The following is a 20,212-nucleotide window of genomic DNA, read 5'->3' as shown; positions in this document are numbered from 1 at the left end:
AGAAATCCTTGGGTAACAGAAGAAATATTGAATTTAATTGATGAAAGGAGAAAATATAAAAACGCAGTAAATGAAGCAGGCAGAAAGGAATACAAACGTCTCAAAAATGAGATCGACAGGAAGTGCAAAATGGCTAAACAGGGATGGCTAGAGGACAAATGTAAGGATGTAGAGGCTTATCTCACTAGGGGTAAGATAGGTACTGCCTACAGAAAAATTAAAGAGACCTTTGGAGAAAGGAGAACCACTTGCATGAATATCAAGAGCTTTGATGGAAACCCAGTTTTAAGCAAAGAAGGGAAAGCAGAAAGGTGGAAGGAGTATATAGAGGGTCTATACAAGGGCGACATACTTGAGGACAATATGATGGAAATGGAAGAGGATGTAGATGAAGATGAAATGGGAGATACGATACTGCATGAAGAGTTTGACAGAGCACTGAAAGACCTGACTCGAAACAAGGCCCCAGGAGTAGACAACATTCCATTAGAACTACTGACGGCCCTGGGAGTGCCAGTCCTGACAAAACTCTACCATCTGGTGAGCAAGATGTATGAGACAGGCGAAGTACCCTCAGACTTCAAGAAGAATATAATAATTCCAATCCCAAAGAAAGCAGGTGTTGACAGATGTGAAAATTACCGAACTAACAGTTTAATAAGTCACAGCTGCAAAATACTAACGCGAATTCTTTACAGACGAATGGAAAAATGGTAGAAGCCGACCTCGGCGTAGATCAGTTTGGATTCTGCAGAGATGTTGGAACACGTGAGGCAATACTGACCCTACGACTTATCTTAGAAGCTAAATTAAGGAAAGGCAAACCTACATTTCTAGCATTTGTATACTTATAGAAAGCTTTTGACAATGTTGACTGGAATACTCTTTCAAATTCTGAAGGTGGCAGGGGTAAAATACAGGGAGAGAAAGACTATTTACAATTTGTACAGAAACCAGATGGCAGTTACACGTGTTGATGGGTATGAAAGGGAAGCAGTGGTTGGGAAGGGAGTGAGACAGGGTTGTAGCCTCTCCCTGATGTTATTCAATCTGTATATTGAGCAAGCAGTAAAGGAAACAAAAGAAAAATTCGGAGTAGGTATTAAAATCCATGGAGAAGAAATAAAAACGTTGAGGTTCGCCGATGACATTGTAATTCTGTCAGAGACAGCAAAGGACTTGGAAGAGGAGTTGAACGGAATGGACAGTGTCTTGAAAGGAGGATATAAGATGAACATCAACAAAAACAAACCGAGGATAATGGAATGTAGTCGAACTAAGTCGGGTGATGCTCAGGGAATTAGATTGGGAAATGAGACGCTTAAAGTAGTGAAGGAGTTCTGCTATTTGAGGAGCAAAATAACTGATGATGGTAGACACTTCGTCCAGTGTTGCTGTAGCTTTTGATACAAACTGGCAAAGGTTCAGATTCATCCTTGTCTTTACTTTCTTCACTTATCGATATCGTCAATTGAAGACCTCCTACGATTCCAATTTTTCTCGAAGTAAGTCCGTGCTCTGTTTACATTGTAAAATATACTCAGCTGAATAACTTTTGATCTTTAACCTCCAGAATTTTGCAGATGGAACCAAGGGTAGATAGTGGCCTCTGAGCTGTTTCTTTACTTAATTCTGTGCCTTTGTTAAATTACATTATCATAGTGCAAGTTGGTAAGTTTGATTATTACTTTCATCAAATAGTGTGTTGTATCCTAATTCCTAAAAGTAACAGCTTTGGATGAATAGCAATTTTTATTTTTTTTTATTTTGCACTATACATGTATATCTTCACAACTTAACACTTCAGTAACTTTGAACCTATAAGAGATATTAACAAATGGTTTCTAGTGTATGATAAGATAACTCATAAAATTTCTTTTACCTTCCAGGTCATACAATTTTGATGCAAAAGTGAACCTGAAAACATGATAAAATGTGGACGCCTCTGGAGAAAGCTCAGTGTGTGTGGCCCGGTAGATACAGATGATACCTGATGCCCAAATTCAACGAACCTTTCAGACTTGGAATACATCATTTATGGAAACAGGTAGTGTTCTCCATTTAAACAAAAAAGTGCTGGTCACCATGAGTTTCAGATGCCATTGTGGACAGAGTACGGCAGGCGTTTGCAAGGAGTTCTATAAAATCTGTATGTACTGCAGCCAGGGAGTTGGAAATGAGAAGATCGACATGGCACAATGTCTTGCATAAGAGGTAATGGCTCTATCCCTGCGTGCAGCTGCTTCAGGCGTTTAACCCTATGGACAAACCTAGGTGCGAACAATTAGCAGTGGATATTCTATGCATGATTGATGCAGTCATTGACTTTTTGGAAAAGATTCCTTTCTCCGATATGGCAACATTTCGTGTATCCGGAAAACTGAATTGTCATAATGTTTGTTTGTAGGATTTGCAGCATCCTCGTGTTACACATGAAATGGAGAGAGACAGTTGTAAGGTCAATGTTTGGTGCAGACTGGTCCCCCCCCCTCCCTCCCCCCTGTTGCATCACTGATTCATTCTATTCCATCACTGCCATCAACAGAGGTATTAACGTGGACATGCTACAAGAGTTTAATGTGCCACAATTGGGACACCTGCAGCCTGGTGTCATATTCCAGTAAGACATGGCACCACTCCACTGGCCCCTAAATGTACTTCAATTTCTATATAAAAAGTTTCCAGGTAGATGGATTGGACGAGATAGTCCCACATGAAGTGCACCACGATCCCCTGACCTTACACAACTATTTTTTTCCTGAGGTTTTGTGAAGGATGCGGTATATTGAACCAGGGCTAGAGACCTACAGGAATTGAAGGCATACATTTGCAATCCACTTCAATGTGTCACCATGGAGATCTTGAATCGTATGTGTAGAGAAATAGAATTCCGACGAGGCATTATCTGTGCTATTAACAGTGCACATGTTGTTTTCTATGAATGAGGAAACAAAATTTAGTTATCTGATCGCGTAAATTTTGTTTGTATGAAAATACGTAACTTACTTAATTGTTGAAATTCATTATTCAGTACACTCTAGATCATGCTATTCTCAAATAACTGTTGCTCAGTTCCATGGGTGAACTTCGGCTCTCCTTTCAGTTGTTGGTTAATCAACAGTGGGCTGTATTTTACAATAGCAAAGCAAAAAGCATCAGCATGTGCTATGTCCAAGAAGTTATTTTGAAGAAAAAAAGAATCTTTTTTTCTTATGAACTTCTGCTGAAACAGCTTCTTTTTTTGTAGTGGGCTTCATTGTTAATAGAAAGCTTGTGATTTTGATGTATAATTTCTTGCCTCCTGTGCCAGAATTTGTGGTCTTTCCCACATCCCCCACAACTAGTGTAACACTTTGTAGCGTAGTTAATTTTCTCATCTGTAAATTGTAAAAAAAAGAAAACCCTAAATTTTTATTTGAGTGACAGTGTTTTCATTGTCATGCAGGTAATATCAAAGAATTTAGATATTGCTGATGAAATACTCACTGCTGAGCCGTTTTCAGGCTACTTGTGGAACAGCCTGTTTGCATAGTGCTCATATCCTCAGTTGAAACTTGCAAAGTAACATCCATGCACGTCACTTGTTTTGTGAAACTAATATGTTGACATCCTTTCTCTTTGTTGAGTTATAGGCAGCCATTGGGTGGACAGTAAATGGTAACCAATGAACAGCTTTTAACTAGGTATGCCTTCATGCATGTTTTTTGTGCGTACAGGAGTTTCTGTTACATACACGGCACTTGACACTGCTTGTGACAAAACATTATTAATCAGCACTGATGATCAACTTGGTCCCTAGCACCCACTAGTGGGCATCTTCACTTTCATAGGAGGCAGTAGACAGGTGGAGGTTAAAATATTTACTTTAGGGTTTCACAAAACTTTGAAAAAAATATTACGTTAGTAATTATTAATTTATTCTTTAACTTGATGCAACTCTGCTTTATAAATTTTATAACGCGAAGTTACTTCGCCACTTTAGATATCATCATTACTGTGGAATGGTCGATGGTTAGAAAATTTTAATAATACACCTACATTTTCCTAGATGTGGAACAATTTATCACCTGTGGAATGCACTTGTCTTTTGCTGCCCAAAGTGGGCTGCAGGACACTGAGTGAAATGTTTTTCTAGGCGCGGGGCAGTGCATGTACAAACATAAAAAATTGAAAGTTGTGAATTTTATAATTCAACAGCTGTACATGATTGTGATATGAGAACTACCTTCTTACGCCTTTCATTAACACAATGAAAATTTTGTGCTACTTTTTATGCTAATAAATATTTATCACAATTTTTGGACAGCATGGTTGTAGAGATGAAGAAATGATAAGTACGATTAGTCACACATTAATAACACCGTATGAACACACCAGCTGCTACCATGACGACGGCGTCCTCGCTACACAGACTAGAGGGCGCCTGATATACGCTTTGTAATCCATGGCAACGGCGCCCCCACCATAGGGAGTAGAGGGCTTTGTAGTCCTTCCATATTAGCCATTTTAGTAAACTGACTAAAGTGTTTTCTACGTATGATACAATATGACTCCAGTTTTTGTGTGTCACAAATTGCTTTAATTTATATTATGGCACATAGTGTAATATACTTTCACGAGTTGACTACGGAACATTTGTTGTTATTTCATAATTAACACTATAACTGTAACTCTTTTTAAATGAAATGGTTCCGCCTTCTGTTATTTACTGTAACATAAATTTATGTTAAACCAAGGTGACTAGTAATCACATATAATAAACTGTATTAAATACCATTGATTGCCACTGGGGGTGTTGCCGTCTATTCACAAGGTGTCAGCACGCTATTTAAGCCCATACGAAGGGCTAGTCTCGCATAGTTTCCTGCCATTATGTAGACAGTAGTGACACCGCCGGCAATCAACCAATGGGTAACATACTTTAAATTTACGTAATTTTAGCTATAGTATAATGGAGTCTTTCTCGTGGATATCTATAATTTCACAGTGTAAATGCCCAGATGATGACTCCTATGTCGGGTTGAAACCGGTTGGCAGTATAATAATTATAAATGCGATTAAGACTGTTTTTTGAATAATTAATATTTATCATGCCATGCCTTCCAAACTAGGTGTTGTACAACATAATTTCATAAATGGCTTCAGTATCACATGTTGATAACGGGTGGAAACTTTCTGGCCAATAGTCGGTAACAGTGAAGTAATAAATTAAAATGTGTGACTTGGAAGTTTTAGCAAATCAGTATTTGAAATGTATTATTTGACAAACTTTTTCACATTACATTTTTTTATGGGAGATCAGAGCAAGAAAAATTTTTGGAAAGATTTGAAAACATTTTAACAGTTTGTTGGAAGTGTGTAGGTGCTACAGTTTTCTTTAGATGAGAGTAGTATTTTGTGGTTCATTGACGCCACACGAGTTCGAGCGTGCTGCAATGAACATTTTGGTATTACATCACAGTAGACTGCAGCGCAACATTCGTAGTGGGACAGCAAAGGCAAAACGTGCAGTGATGTGTGCAGTCTAAAAGGAAGGAGACGCTGTATTATTGGGAAGAGTATTCAGAAAGTGCAAAGCATTGACGCAAATCTCCTTGTGTTGTGAAGGATCGAATAACATTTTAGTAACAAAACAGTTGCAAGGTGATGGAGGAGAGTGCCAGTTCCCACTGTCTTATCACTCAAATGTGTCGGAAATTAATGCACTGCTCATGGATGACATGATGCCCTGGATAGGTGTTGACGGTTATGTCAAAGCTAAGGTATTCACTGTGACTAACAGATTCACTGATTACTTCGGTGGGCCGAATTTTAAATCATTCACATTACTGATCACAGTAACAACATCCAATTCATTATAATGGTGGTTAAAGCTCAGTACACATGAATTCGCTGATGATTTATATTGGACATAATCAAAGACATTTCTTCTTACGTGTTTCATTCATTTTTCATTCATTTTTCTTCAGATTTCTCTCCGAATTAACTCATTTTGCATCTAGTTTCTCATCCCGGTGTCAGCTGCGTTCCACAAAATATGCCGTTTGGACATGAATTTCATAAGTTGCTCATTGTTTGAGACAGAGAATCAGTCAGCTGACATTTCTGGTGAACAATTAGATCAGGAGAGTTACGTAGTCTTAATGCCCGTGCATGTGAAAAATATACTGCAGCTGTTATCTGGTATTTTCCTACTGGTCAGTTGACTTTCCCACTACAAGCGCCCTCAAGCAAATTGCTGCAGTGTGCGAGACATACCCTTCCTGAGGCGTGCAAGCGTGACCCACAGTGGCACTGTTTTGCCGGACGATAGGCAAATGGTCTGCTATGTTCGCATTGTGCAAGTGGGGAGCGCAGTCTCGCACCCATTTTACACAGCACATTGCGGCAAATTCCCGTAGCTAGGAAAACGTTGCAGTGATACAAAGATGGGTGGTAGGTAAAAAAGGTTCACTACCCCTGCTTTAATGAATCAGACTGCCATGTATAAAACAACTTCAAACATTTGTTTACTTTACTTACAGGTGCTTGGTAGCATTTTGGGCAACAGGTTTCCTGCAGCAAACTTGATGAACTGCCAGCTTTACAGCTTCTTCCCAGTTTGGGTCCACACATTGAAGATCCTTTGCAAAAATTAGTTTCCAGGTGATAAAAGGTTTTCCCCTATTTCTGCAGCCATCTGTTAGTTTCCACACCACTGACAGTTTGGGGATTCTACCATCCTTCAGGCAGAGAACATGGCCCACAAGTGTCATTCTTCTTTCAGCAATGGTATTGTTTGGGCTGTGCAGACAACCATTTGAAACATGGTCATGATAGCTAATACCAAAAATTTACCCAAAGTGTCATCAGTGAGAAACACTTAATTCGTGTGTCAATTTTGTTGACATTTCCTAAGTCCCACACCCGTGCCTGGCCGTCACTAGGATGACAGACAGGAGTGCACCTGCAGCTTAGTATAAGTACTTCTGGAGCCAGTGCAGGATTTTGTGGAGAACTGTCACATGAATGTTCGATGAGATTCGTGTTAGGCAATCTTGGTAATCAAGTCATTCACTCGATTTGTTCAGAATGTTCTTCAAACCAATCACAAACAATTGTAACCAATTGACATGGCGAATTGTCATTCCGTCTTTGTTTGGGAAAATGAAGTCCATGTATGGCTGCAGGTGGTCTCCAAGTATTGAAGTAAAACTATTTACAGTCAACGACTAGTTGAGTTGGACCACAGGACTACAGTCCATTCCATGTAAACACAGCCCACAACATTATGGAGCCACGACCGAGACTTCGTGGGTTCTGCACCACGCTTGAACCCTACCATCAGCTCCTACCATCTGAAATTGGGGCCCATCTCACCAGGTCTAGATTTTCTAGTCACCTAGGATCCAACCGTTAGTCACGAGCCCAGGAGAGGTGCGGCAGACGATGTCGTGCTGTTAGCAAAGGCACTCGCATCATTCGTCTGTTGCTGTAGCAATTAATACGAGATTTCACTGCACTCTCCTAACAGGTGTGTTTGTCGTAAGTCCCACTGATTTCTGCGGTTATTTCACACAGTGTTGCTTGTCTCTCAGCACTGGCAACTCCACGCAGCACCACTGCTCTCGGTCGTTAAATGGAGGCCGTCAGCCACTGCGTTGTCCGTAGTGAGAGGTAATGCCTGAAATTCAGTATTCTTGACACTGTGGATCTCGGAATATTGAGTTGCCTGATAATTTCCAAAAAGGAATGTCCCACTTGTCCAAATTCAACTAGCAGTCCGCATGCACAGTCCATTAATTCCCGCCGTGTGAGCATAGTCGTGTTGGAAATCTTTTTGTATGGCTCACCTGAGTGCACATGACAGCTCCCTGTTGTACTGCTGTTCTATACCTTGCGTATGCAATGGTGCTGCCATCTGTTTATGTGCATATGGCTTTCCCATTATTTACAGATAAAACTGCTGAGATATGGAAATTGGTCAACACCTTGCTGTACCTTCTGTTGCACTGTGAGTTGAGTAGGTACTTTCCACTTGTTACGCGTATTGTTTTTGTTTCATCACTATTTCTTTTCAGTCCTAAAGAAACGGCCACTCCACCCAGCTCGGTAACTATTAGTTGTAATCTGGGTTGTGTTTCTGTCAACAGAACCATGTCATCAGCAAAATCCAGGTCCTTACATCTGTATTACACGACACACCAATATGTAAAAGTGAGGTGTGGCCAACATGCTATCTAGCAGCAAAACGGGGGAAGCTATGATTTTAGCAGACTGTTCATCTGCCAGGTTGAAGTAGGAGAGGTTCTGTTAATGCAGGTGGCGTCTGTTCTGTTCTATTCTGTCGTGTGTCTGTGTGTGTACAGTAGAGGCGGTGACTCCGTGCGTGCACAGAACGCAGCCTTTCGAGCGGGCTTTCTACTAGTTATTGTTTTCCTTAGCACTCAAAACACACAGATTGATTCGACAATTCCGCATAGTATCGTGGGTATTTTTTCAGTAAGCAGTAGCTTATAAATGCATTTATGAAACAAATGAAATAGCTTATTTTTGTATCCCTGTTGAAAGAAAGCTCTATATACACTCCTGGAAATTGAAATAAGAACACCGTGAATTCATTGTACCAGGAAGGGGAAACTTTATTGACACATTCCTGGGGTCAGATACATCACATGATCACACTGACAGAACCACAGGCACATAGACACAGGCAACAGAGCATGCACAATGTCGGCACTAGTACAGTGTATATCCACCTTTCGCAGCAATGCAGGCTGCTATTCTCCCATGGAGACGATTCTAGAGATGCTGGATGTAGTCCTGTGGAACGGCTTGCCATGTCATTTCCACCTGGCGCCTCAGTTGGACCAGCGTTCGTGCTGGACATGCAGTCCGCGTGAGACGACGCTTCATCCAGTCCCAAACATGCTCAATGGGGGACAGATCCGGAGATCTTGCTGGCCAGGGTAGTTGACTTACACCTTCTAGAGCACGTTGGGTGGCACGGGATACATGCGGACGTGCATTGTCCTGTTGGAACAGCAAGTTCCTTTGCCGGTCTAGGAATGGTAGAACGATGGGTTCGATGACGGTTTGGATGTACCGTGCACTATTCAGTGTCCCCTCGACGATCACCAGTGGTGTACAGCCAGTGTAGGAGATCGCTCCCCACACCATGATGCCGGGTGTTGGCCCTGTGTGCCTTGGTCGTATGCAGTCCTGATTGTGGCGCTCACCTGCACGGCGCCAAACACGCATACGACCATCATTGGCACCAAGGCAGAAGCGACACTCATCGCTGAAGACGACACGTCTCCATTCGTCCCTCCATTCACGCCTGTCGCGACACCACTGGAGGCGGGCTGCACGATGTTGTGGCGTGAGCGGAAGACGGCCTAACGGTGTGTGGGACCGTAGCCCAGCTTCATGGAGACGGTTGCGAATGGTCCTCGCCGATACCCCAGGAGCAACAGTGTCCCTAATTTGCTGGGAAGTGGCGGTGCGGTCCCCTACGGCACTGCGTAGGATCCTACGGTCTTGGCATGCATCCGTGCGTCGCTGCGGTCCGGTCCCAGGTCGACGGGCACGTGCACCTTCTGCCGACCACTGGCGACAACATCGATGTACTGTGGAGACCTCACGCCCCACGTGTTGAGCAATTCGGCGGTACGTCCACCCGGCCTCCCGCATGCCCACTATACGCCCTCGCTCAAAGTCCGTCAACTGCACATACGGTTCACGTCCACGCTGTCGCGGCATGCTACCAGTGTTAAAGACTGCGATGGAGCTCCGTATGCCACGGCAAACTGGCTGACACTGACGGCGGCGGTGCACAAATGCTGCGCAGCTAGCGCCATTCGACGGCCAACACCGCGGTTCCTGGTGTGTCCGCTGTGCCGTGCGTGTGATCATTGCTTGTACAGTCCTCTCGCAGTGTCCGGAGCAAGTATGGTGGGTCTGACACACCGGTGTCAATGTGATCTTTTTTCCATTTCCAGGAGTGTATAATGATAGCTTCTTATTGTAGCAATGAGATGGAATAAAAAGAGCTTCCAAGTGATAATTGAAGAATACAGCTACCAAAGGTGTCTGTATGACCTAACAGATATTTTGTACCACGATAAGGCAATCTACAGATCTACAAACGTTTCATTCTGAGTTTATACAAGTTAATGTGCCTGTAATTTTACTTTTGATAGGGGTGTGTGTGTGTGTGTGTCTACATGCCTTTGGTTCTGTAGCTTTATTATTTCTGCACGCCAGGAAGGAAAGCTTGGCCAGAATAGGAGAAAAAGTGAGAACAGTTTTGTCTGGTGTGACGAACGAGGAATGTGAAGCATTCTGAGCCTCCTTACGTTTGCATTATTCAGCTGAACTCGAAAAGGTGTGGAGAAAAAATGTGCAGTAGCTCAGGCGGCACCCATAAACCAAGCGTGTGGTAGTTTGACCTATTGGTGTATTTGGAAGACGACATAGCACATTGAAAACTGCTGACAAATATCCCACTATCTGTTGTGAGTATTAATTTTTGTCACTCTGTCATTACACGGTTTCTGCGTTCTGTAAGATAGCTTATACTGTTGTAGGAATCTACATTGATATTAACGGTTAATTTGTGACACTAAAAGATAGACTTCACAGGGTTTGGATATGTCCACTTAGTGCAGAAATTGTTGATTTGTGTGATGATATGCTAGTGCTTTCAAATATTATGCTTCCACGTTGTGTGTGCTCCTCATGTCATTTCTGTGCGTGAAAACATTCACATGTCAAATGCACAGTAGTGGAAACTTTGATGCAAGCACACTAGTAGTAATAAATGAAATTAACTTAAAACATCCCAAATACATGTAAGGCAGAACGGTGGACTGAGAGCATTTTTTGTTGTCTATTGTGCAGAAGTATCCACTAGACTTTTTGATAAATGTGATTCATCACTGTGTGTACTAGTTTGCAGAGATGCTCCTGTATCAGTTTCAGAAGAAGTAATGTCAATGATCTTTAATAGGAACTGCTAAACAATTTATTTGTTTGTAACGTACTCTAGTACCTTGGAAGATCAAAAGCAATGTGAAGTTGGATTACAAAAATTCACACCTATCTGTCATAGGTTGACTTCCTTGATAGGCTGTACATATCTTCTTCTCTGGATTGCCGGCTCCATCAATCTCCAAAACCTTCTTCGAAGAATGCTGCTGGTTAACAGGAATTTGTAAGACACTCTCTCTCTCTCCTTTCGAAGTAATATAGTACTCGAAGAATACTTTTAGTTCAGTCTTGGTACATTTCAGTGTCCACAAATAACATATTCTCCATTTCCCACATCAATATTTGAATGTATACAAGTCAACCGATTCGTCTCGCATTAGACTCGATGAAATACATCTGCAGTAAAGTTGGTTTAACAACCACATAATTTATGAACCTGTCTTGCCTCTAGCGAGTCCAGCACATGAAGTACTTAAAAATCTGGAAAAAAATAAAAATTTATTTTATATTTCACTCTCACTTCTTGATACTTCATTTAGTCCCTGGAGTCCTCCTCTACTTTAGACTTCTTTACTCTTAACAAATACTATGTCTACCTACGGTATATTCCGACCAGACATTCGTTAATAGTTATCACAATCAATTCCTCTCAGGTTTATGCTCTCTTTCCTCAGTTACGCCTCCTTATCTACTTGACGTGGAATCCTTCTAGTTACATGTATATATCCAGGATGGTCCATCGGAAATTTCAGATGAGATTATCTCCAAAATTATAGAGTAAAATGATTGGGTAAAAACAGTGGATAAGACAAGTTTGTAAGCTCAGAGGAGGACATCAAATGATACTACTTCATTGAGGTGTGGGGCAACTTTTAAATCTTAAATGGAAACACACATTTTTTATTGCAGATTCGGATTCTCCATAAAAAAGTAATCAAGTTTTGTCTGAAACATCTTTAAACCATTGGCAGATAGCGCTGAAATAGAGAAAAACTCAAATTGGGGAAGAACTCCAATTTATTTAGAGTGATCCGAGGACGACGCATGAAATCGATACAGAATGTGCACCTATTCTTTCATTACGCGAAATTAAGCTTTTTTTTGCTTACAAAATGTATCCTACCCACCACAGTATTTGATGGAGGGAGGCGGAATGGAATTAAATCTCGTTACGGAACTCCTCACAATTTCATTACTCACCTGACTGTGGCGCTACCGTGGCCAAACTGGCAACTATGGCTCAATATAAAGGCCGGTGTAATACGATCAGACGTCACTTCACTTTCAGATTGTGAACCTTAAACGTCAACTGACGAAAGTAAATTATTCTTTAGCGAAACATGGCTCACTATCCTTCTACAGAGATTGTTGATATGATATTAATTTTAGGTGGATGCCATAACAACTACGCTGCAGCTGCATAATGGTATGCGTATCGTTTTCCAAACAGGTGACATCCAAGCGAAAATATTATTCAAAATTGCACTCGACGTGCTCGAAATGGATACATGCACCGTCCACCTCGTCATCGCGATTACAATGAAAATGACGCTCGTATCCGACTGTTCTCGCGTGTGTTCAACTGGATCCTGAAAAGAGTAGTCGTGCGATTCAGAGACAAACTGGAATATCGAAATCAACTGCTTTGAGGGTTTTGAAGGCACATAAATATCTTGTGTATCATATTACACTGACACACGCCTTAATGCAAAAATATATACAAATACACATGCATTTCTGCCAATGGGCCTTGGAAATAAGAGGTGGCAATGACTTTTTAGATACGATATGTTCACCAATGAAGCCACATTCAAAAACAGTGGCGAATTAAATCATCGTGATTGTCATTATTGGTCCCCTGTCGGTCCACACAGACCCATTGACAATCAACACAAATGGTCGTTAATGGTCTGGTGTGGAATTTTAAACAGTAACTTGATAGGACCGTATTTTTTTTTACCAAAATGTTGCTGGGGAATCTTGTTCACAACTTCTCTGTGATGATATGTTGGAGCTAATGGAAGATGTTGATTTAGAAACTAGGCAACAAATGTGGTTCCAACAGGGGAGCAGCTCACCATTATGCTAAAAATTTGCGGAACGTTTTAAATGTATGGGACCCTGGTTGGTGGATAGGATGCGGCGGACCAATTCAGTGGCCTCCACATTCACCAGACCTAACATCTCCTAATATTTTCTGGTGGGGTTATTTAAAAAATATTGTTTATGAAAGACAGCCCACAAGCAAAAACGATATGGAGCAACACATTTGAAGAGCGTGTGCAGCCGTACCACGGGATGTGCTGCTCAAAACTGTGGACAACTTACGCAGACGATTGACTTTATGCATTGAAGCAAATGGGGATGATTTTGAACAATCTCTTTGTGGATAATTTCATTAATTAAGCACCCTAAATTGAGAGGCAAAGGGACTCACATTAATGAAGCATCCCAACATGTGAGGGGCAAGGGGACTCACACTAATAAGCACTCCATGGGAACATCATTCTGCTATGTCCATGTCATTGTTCCTGGGTAACGCTAAAAGTAGGATACAGTACATTTTGTACAACAATAGCTTAATTTGGCGTAACGGGAGAACTGGTGCACATTTTTTATTGATTTGATGCGTCTTTCTCGCATAATTCTAAATAAATCGGATTTCTTCTACAATTTTACTTTTTTCTCGATTTCAGCACCATCTGTCAATGGTTTGAAAAATGTTTCAGACAAAACTTGATTACTTTTTTATGGAGAATCTGAATCTGCAATAAAAATGGGTGGTTTCCATTCTAAATTTAAAAGTTGCCCTTCGCCCCACCCAAAGGGACGGGAGCTGGAGGTCACGTGTAGTATGATTTGACGTCCCCCTTTGAGGTTACGAACTTGTCTTACCCACTATTTTTACCTGATGTATAGTTTTCGAGGTGATCTCATCCGAAACTTGAGATGGACCACCCTGTATATTTTCCTATATATACGTGCAATGTAGAACCGTCACAATAAACAATGTGTGCATATTTCCCGCTGTACACAAACCTTCCCTCTCCAACACTTGATGGTTCTCACCTTTTGACAGGTTTCTAGTCAGTAGTTTCATTGTTTGTGTATCTTCGTGTGTGTGTGTGTGTGTGTGTGTGTGTGTGTGTGTGTGTGTGTGTGTGTGTGGCCTGATTCTCGGCCTACTAACTTGTAGGTTATTGGAAACCAGGAAGGACTTCTGCGATGGAAGTAGATGCATATGGAAAGAGGGGGAAATAGATAGGTCCTCAAACGAGAAGTAAGAAAGGGGAAAAAAATAGATGTGGTTGCTAAGATCGAAGAAGAGAAAGAAGACAGCCCCAAAGACAGGAAACCCTTCCCACCCCCATTCCCCAGGACCCCCTACCTCGCCGGTGATTGAGTGACAAGTTGGAGGAGGTTCCTACGGAACAGACATTACCACCGTAACCTTTAAGGTCCCCGAAGAAAATCTTAGCAACCCTGCGGAAATAGCAGTGTCAAAGAATCACACACACTTGTTTGCGAGGGTGGTTTGAAAGGTGTGATGTGTGTTCCGTGTCATTCATGATTTATCTGTTAGTGTAAATTGTGCTTTTACCTACACGGCCCAGCCCCTTTCAGAATCGATACAAACCCTCCAGTCTATATCGTATCTCATAAAAGGTATAAAATATTCTATAAAAAATAGAAAATTACACACTACGATAAAGTAGTTGTTCTGTCCGTCACATTATATTACATTGTCCAAAAATATAATATTCTACTCGTTCCATTTCATGTCTAGAGATCACTGTTTATCCATGGTTCTCTTATGCCTGTCTTTGTTATGTTTATATCCAATTTGCTAAATACTAAAAATATAGGATAGTTTAAGAATTCAGTAATAAACTACATAATTGTGTAAGATTTGAAGAGAATTCAGTGCAGGAAAACTATTTTGGAAGAAACACTGAAAACAACTCGGGATCCGACAATTGTCACTCGCCCGTTAACACAGAACGTTAACGTCTCTGCGGGATAAATGTGACTCCGCCCGGATTCCATGTATCTGATATTAACCTAACTTGAGCAAGTGCAAACCAATAATTCTCGCTGAATTTTGTGTGGGAGTCTCCCCACGGCAAAACAATCACCACTTTACTAGGTAACACAACATCAGGTAAAGTTATTCCATTTTCTACTCTATCCTGGATAAATTTGAATCCTTTCCACAAGTCACCTATAACCTTGCTGGTATTATTAATTTCGGAAGAAGCAATAGTCGAAATGTTTCCAGAGGTTACTCTCGTGACAACTCCTCGATCTATCATTTCTTAAATGGTTCCTCCAAGCTACATACAGTTGTAATAACAAAGCTGGATGTATTCTCTTTGAAATTTCATCCTACATTATTTACTCGTGTACTGACACCTGTAATTTGCAATTCAATAATAGAAATTAATTCCTAAGACTAATCTACACTCTCTTTTGAAGTACTTAAACCTTGTGTTAAATTATTGTATTCATAATTGTACACGTCTTTTAAAGATTCCAAGTTTTCAATAGGTTTCGATTCTACATTATTACATTTGGCATCAAATTCAGTTCCCAAATCAACCATGTCTTCACATCAGTTGCTAGATTCTTTGCTTTGCGTGTCTACTCTGATGTTCAACAAATGGGTATTTGTCATGTAAATATTTGAAGTTTCATACTGATCCTTTAATTTAGAATCCATTGAGTTTATTAAGTCTAGGTTTTTATTCAAAATCTCACCTCGAGCATCCAATTTAGAATTTAGTGATTTCATCACTGTGTCTATTTCTCTACTTACATTAGCACTCTGTGCACCAAGTTTTTCACTGGAAGTTGCACTTATTTCATTTCTCAAAGAAGCACCCTGGTCATCTATTTTATCATTTGAGTATTTACTGAGTCTAAATTAAGACTTTGAGCATTTAAAGTTTTATTTAGTTCCTTTCTTAAAGAAGTATTTTGTGCAGTCAGTTTGATGACCAAAGTGCAGATTCAGCAGCTTCAAGAAACAATTTTACCACTTAGTTTTAATCAAATTCACTAATTCAGACCAGTCTGGCACCTCCTCACTCACTTTCATTGCTATGGCTGGTTCTGAAGTTTCTCCAGTTCTGTGTATTATCCATATTTGTCTTAGTTCTTGATCTAGTGATCATTTAACGAATTAACTCTAAGCATTGTAGCTACACTACTACAGTCGAGTGACCAGTTTCTTCGACTTTGTACTCGAACAATTATTATTTTCCCCTCACCCGGTGTGAGTTAAGGCTGCATCGATGAGCAGGTGTGGAATCGGCACTGGTGAAAAATAACTGGTGCCGGTGGCATCAGTTGCTGGTTTTCGTGTCTGCATCGGTGTGCGGATGTAGAATCAGCGCCGGTTAGCAGCAACTGGTGCCGGTGATGTCGGATGTTGTCTCCCCATCTACGTCCCTGCGATGCGTGTGTGAGCTGGATATTCCCCACAACATATCTTCTTAGTTCAATTATACTCGTTGCATCTCTTCTTAGTCGAATACGTCGAGGTCTTCTTTTCATTCTTTTAACATTATTACTTTCATATGTCTTTCACTGTGTTGCATTCACAAAATTTTTTATTTAATTTTTGGACTTAATCCAGTTACATGAAACAGTTCTCTTGTCTTGTTATTTCTGATTTCTATGGCAACACATATCTTCTGCTTCGATTTTCTCTCAAAATTGGCATTTTTTTCAAGTCATGTCATGGTGATATTTGACATTAGAAATTTAAAAAATACTTAACTATGTGCTTACATCTTAGAAAATAGCCTCTGAAATACGTACGTAATTACCAAAGATTTAAATCACTTTATGCTTTCTGAAAGTTTTTCTACATATTTTAAAACTTACATATGAAACATTACATTAATTTTTTGCTTCAAGGTACGCTGTACATAAAATTTTAAATAAGTGACATTTTAGTTTATTTTTTAATGTGAAAGTGGACATGTTTTCTGTTACCTTTATGTAGTATGGCAAACAGTTGCATAGAAGGCATTTTGCTTTTACAGGCTCTTCGTCTGTTAAGTTGACCCAATTTCCTTCAGTATGTTTTTTTAATTTTGTTAGAGTTATGGATATTACTGTTTAACAATGCAGCATGGTGACTTAATGTAAATACACACACAATCAAAGGCTTTTGAAAAGTCAAGAAACATATCACAAACTTTCTTTAGTCCATCTAGTGCCTTAGTTGAATACAGTATAAATTCAGCTGTTGCTGTACTGCTGGATCTACCTGTGCTAAATCCGTGCTAGGCATCAGAGTATGGCATTTTTTCTTTACAATTTACTATTGTTTTTAATTGCACATTCTATTATTTTAGATGAGACAGGTGTAATAGTTGTTGTTCGGTAATTTCCTGGATCTTTCTTGCTGCACTTCGGAAATGGGGATCACCTTACTCTATCTGAAACATGTCAGGAATATCCTTCCATCTGTGGCTAAATTTATTATAAAAGTTACAGGCTTTGCCACCCACTGCAGTTGAGTAGATACAACGTCTCATGTGTCATTATTTTTGTTTTTTAATCAATGTATTTTTACTACTTCAGATTCATTTGTTGAGAGAAAGAGAGAATTTTCTCAATAGGAGTAATTAAAATGATTGTGTCAGTAGAGTTTTGCTTTGTTAGTTTGCCCACTGCCTCACCATAATGTTCATTTATAATATCACAGACTTCTTTATTGTTTTTCTTTATAGAAAATAAGAAAGTGTTTCAACACTGACCTTTCCATATTATTGTATAAATTTATTGGAGCAAGCCAGTGGTTCCAACATTCAGGTTTCATACATGTTATTTACACCAATAATTTTATACAGTCCAGTGTATTTGGCACAATCAATTTTAATTGTAATGTTATAATATGTTTACAGTGCAATATTTCATAAATTGCTTTTTTTTTTCTAGTGCTCAAAAGACATTTACAGTGGGGTGTGCAGTTGAGAACAGTTCTCCATCTACCCCTCAGCGCGCACCAGAATTATTCAAAGCGGGGCACTCTGCCAATTCTAAGAAGCAGGCCAAAGATGTCCTGGTAAGCAGCACATTGTCAATGCTGCGAGACATACAAACAGCAATGAATGGGAGCAGTGAGGATGACAAGTTGGGCCAATATGTTGCAGCTGAGCTGATAACAACTAAAAATAGAAAATTGAATGCAGAGGCAAAGTGCCTTATCATGAAAGCCATCATGGGTGCAATTCAGAAAGTTACTGGTTGTTAATTTTTAAATAAAAGATTGAAAATTAAAAATTGTTTTCGTTATAGCTTCCCACTGCCAGGGTACATACCCTACAGGGTTGAAATATTCACAGGATTCTCACTCACTTCTGTGGCATGTAATGATGTCCTGTTTCCGTCCTGTTGCGGTAAGCTTGCGAGAGATTTGTCACACCACCAAAACCCATTCCCTATGGCGGGGCTTCCCAACCTTTTCAGCTGGCGGACCCCTTCTACAGTTGAAAATCCATGGCGGACCTCTAGTCAGTCGAGCACAGTAACTTTAAATTTCAGAGCGAAACCCATGGGAACTGATAGCTTCTTAGTGCTAGTGCTACTTTCCCAATGACCCCCCTCCCTGAAGTATTAATAGTCTTTGGAGCTTCTTGTAATTGTTCTTCCTGTGGTCGTCCTCCCTTCTCCTTCATTTCAACTGGAAACTTCCCTTGTTGTGAAGGCGATGGAGAAACCGCATCCTTCTTCAATGACCCGCCTTCAGCCAGGGATCCATGTTAGAAGTAATAAACTGGTCAAAAATTGACTTATGAAATAGGTAGTGCACTGACAAAGCAAGTTTAACATTTAATGATGCCTGGGGCCGCATACATGCCATTGAGCGCTGTGATTGGTCGACAAAGCTCGCTCCGCGCATGCGTAAAAGCTTTCAGCGCATCTAGCGCCGTGAGCCGGGGCACAAACGACCCCCGAATTGTTGCGAAACCGTGAATCAGAGAAGCCGCATTCTCCGGCATTAAACTGTGTATGCGTTCTCACGTAGGAACCGCAAAGGCTGCTTGGGAATACGACCTGAAGTTAAAGAACACATTTTTCACACAAAAAAATAGTGATGAATTTGATTTTCACATTTTTATTCAATAATTTTACTCATTATTTTACACGATTTGGTGAAAGGTGGCCGCGGACCCCTAGAAAGAGCCAGCGGACCACTAAGGGGTCCACGGACCACATGTTGGGAAGCCCTGCCCTATGGTATACAGATCTGTGTCTTCGACATCAGTACTTGCCAGATAAGTGCTATCTGCATCATCAATTGAATAATTGTGTAGCGAACAAACAATGGGAAATCCAGGATGGAATGTAACAATATTATGAAAGGAAAGTTGCCACACACCATATAGTATGTTATAGTATTCCCTAGTTGCCAGGAATCGAAGTGTGACAATCAACCCGAAACATAGTAGGGCATAATGGAGGTTGTCAGTGATATGTGATGGTCAAGGGAGGGGAGGGGGAGGGGGGAGGGAGAGTCCTCTGTCAGTATAACATGTAGCACTTTTTATGTTGCTGCATGGAAGTATTTTTTCCTAGGGTATCTTTAGCCAGTTTTCACGCAGTGCAGAGCTGATCTGGCTGTTGGCATAGATCTCCCCCCCCCCCCCCCCCCCCCCCCACACACACACACACACACACACACACACACACACACACACACACACACACACACACACACACCTCCCATCACTTACCCTGCCATTGCAACCATTGCCAACAAGGGTGAACCTATCTATACCTAGCATCTACAACAGCCAGCAAAACAAGGCTGTGAAACTTTTTTTAGTTATAATATGTCAAGGCATCAGATTGTGGAGGGACAAACCCAACATGCTTCCTATCCATTTCATCTGAAGAGATAATTTGTACAAATATTTAATAATGGACACATTTATATTGCCAATTGCAGTAAACTGCTGAAAAGTCCTACTTGTGAAGAATATTTAAGATAAAATTTCGTTTTTATACATTTACATTCACTTCGGGAATGCCAGGTTTTCAATGGTACATAGCTCAATTTTGTGGCTTACCAATACAGCTTGGAAACTGCCACAAGTTTTAAATTTTTTTTCCAAATTTAATTCCCTTATGCTTGTGTTGTTGGAGCCTGTTAACAATTTAAACAAAATTAGCTTCTTAGCACCACGTAAAGGTATTCCAGACTCGTAAGATAACAGTAGTTTAC

General features: G+C 40.6%; 1 long non-coding RNA gene across 1 annotated transcript; it reads left to right on the top strand.

Moving 5' to 3' along the window:
• Window positions 1-1,266: 1,266 nt before the first annotated feature.
• On the top strand, window positions 1,267-18,224 carry LOC124587774. The gene is made up of 3 exons (XR_006975670.1): window positions 1,267-1,671; window positions 1,890-2,047; window positions 17,923-18,224. It is a non-coding gene; the product is annotated as an uncharacterized LOC124587774 (long non-coding RNA).
• The last annotated feature ends 1,988 nt before the right edge of the window (window positions 18,225-20,212 follow it).

This window comes from Schistocerca americana, unplaced genomic scaffold, assembly GCF_021461395.2.
Source record: "Schistocerca americana isolate TAMUIC-IGC-003095 unplaced genomic scaffold, iqSchAmer2.1 HiC_scaffold_62, whole genome shotgun sequence".
NCBI classification, from domain to species: domain Eukaryota; kingdom Metazoa; phylum Arthropoda; class Insecta; order Orthoptera; family Acrididae; genus Schistocerca; species Schistocerca americana.
Note: the sequence above shows the minus strand (reverse complement) of the source record. Positions and strands in the feature narration are given on the sequence as shown.